Source organism: Panthera uncia, chromosome B1 (genome assembly GCF_023721935.1).
Source record: "Panthera uncia isolate 11264 chromosome B1, Puncia_PCG_1.0, whole genome shotgun sequence".
NCBI lineage: Eukaryota > Metazoa > Chordata > Mammalia > Carnivora > Felidae > Panthera > Panthera uncia.
This window is the reverse complement of record NC_064811.1, coordinates 30,762,423-30,764,821: the sequence shown is the minus strand read 5'-3', so window position 1 is coordinate 30,764,821 and position 2,399 is coordinate 30,762,423.

Sequence of the window (2,399 nt, the reverse complement as noted above, 5' to 3'; positions counted from 1 at the left end):
TTTTTATCAAGAAGGGTGCTGTATTCTGTCAAATTCTTTCTCTATATCTATTGAGTGGATCTTGTGGTTCTTGTCCTTTCTTTTATTGATGTGATGTATCACATTGATTGTTTTGTGGATATTGAACCAGCCCTGCATCCCAGGTATAAATCCCACTTGGTTGTGGTGAATAATTTTGTTTAATGTATTGTTGGATCCAGTTGGCTTGTATCTTATTGAGGATTTTGAGAGCACAATTAAAAAAAAATTTTTTTTTTAAATCCGGAGCACTTGGATGGTTTAGTTGGTTAAGTGTCTGACTCTTGATTTCAGCTCAGGTCATGATCTCATGGTTTGTGAGTTTGAGCCCCATGTTGATCTATTAGCACGGAGCCTGCTTGAGATTCTCTCTCCCCCTCTTTGTCTGTCCTACACTCTCATGCTCTCTCTCAAAATAAACAAACAAACATTAAAGAAATTTTTAAAGATTTTTAAATCTTTCAGTAATCTCTACACCCAATGTGGGGCTGCAATTCACAACCCTGAGATCAAGAGTTGCATGGTCTTCAAACTGAGCCAGACTGGCATCCTGAGGGCACAGTTGTAATAGAGAGGGGAAGACAGAGGCTACAGTGACATGAATTGACTCAGCAAGGAGAGAGGAATTCTAATTGCCATATGCAAGTCTGTCCCCATCCATGTGGCCTGTTCCACTACTCCTTTAAGAGAAGACTATGCTGGTGTGACAGAGCTCTGTAGTGGAGTTCTTATGATATGGTAGCACCATCATGCAGACCAGGCAAATTAAAAGTGTTCAGATAGAATGTTGTCTGTCATTTGGACTCTTTAAGGAATCTTATTGGAGCATTATATGGGACAAGTGGTTTGGGATAGACTTACTCTCCCCTACGAAGACACTCAGCTGGAGCATGGAAGTTTTCTGTGTGTCTCGCATCCATGAAATATAGCCAGACCAACACTAAACCATCCTACACACCTAGAAAACTGACTGGCGGATTAACACAACAATCTGCACAACCTGAACCACGGAATTTAACAGGTACGCAGCGCGGACAAGTGAACTGGGGAGTGAGAAGGCGCAGGAAGGGAGGTGCTTTTGCGAGTGGAGAGAGGATGGAGAGGGCGGGGGGGGGGGCGGGGAGAATACGGGAAAAGCACCCCTCCCCAAAAGCAGCTGGAGAGAAAGTGGAAAATTGGAAACAGCTGCAGGGACTAGACTAAAAAGGGAGAAAGGAGAAAGGAGAGGGTTTAAATTCCATTAAGACTGTAAACAAGGGGAGCGCAAAGGCTGCAACTTCGCAGCTCGATACCTGGCGGTGCTCTGGTGGGAAGGGCAAATCCCCAGGAGCAGAGTGGGGTCCGGAAGGTTCTCGGGCTACATGAGGAAAAGCGGTTCCACTGCTGGAAGGACATTTGGTAGAGACTGTTGAAGCCACATGGTCCCAGCAGACCCCAGAAAACGGCCACATTCGCTGGTGCTGGAACAAGGTTGTTAAGGGTGAAGCCTGGTGCCAGATGTATGTTGTGATTTTCCATAATCCCTGAAACGTTGCTGCTACACTATCTCGCAAACTTTTTCTGGGGTGGGCTGGCACCTAGCTGTAGTCTCGGGCACCAGCAACAGCAGGGTCCAGCAAGCATTCCTGGGTGCAGCTGATATTCGGCCATTGCTCATTCAGCCATTGCTCGGTGAGACCCTCCGGCAGAGGGGCGGAACAGGTCAAAGCCGCAGTCCCTCGGAAGTAAGGGGCCGGAGAAAACAGCGGCATCTGAGACAAAACTCGGGAGAGAGGTACTGCCTCGGGCCTGGTCACAGAGAGTGAAAAAGCGGGGAGTGGACGAGCGCTGAAGACAGAAGGACAGGTGTGCGATTGCTGACCCGGGAGAACAGACTGGGTGGCCGGGTGACACCATTTTACACTGCTCCCATGCATGCGCATACGCACCTACGAGCCCCGCAACAATCCACCCCAGTAGGCTAGCAGCGCCATCTATTGGAGAGAGGAGCTGTTACACTGAGCCCTGCCAAATGGGGCCAACTTCGCTCTTCAGGAACACAAGCCTCGCCGCCAGCTTAATTTATGGACTATAAAGAGCTAAATAGACTGACTTCTAGGGGTAAACAAAGTAATTTCAGTCCTACTTCAATCTCTTAGCAGGTCCATCTATTCAATTTTCTTTCTTTTTTTTTCCCCTCTTTTACACTTCTTTTTCTTGAATACAGAAAGAGAAAAAATTCATTTTTATTTCCAATTTTTATTAAAAATATTTTTCTTTAATTTTTATTACTACATTTTTATCTTTGTGTAATTTTTTTCAAATTCTATATTACTTTTGTCATTTTATTTTAACCTACTTCAGTGTATTCACCTTTTCAAATTTTCAAACAATTTCCTTGT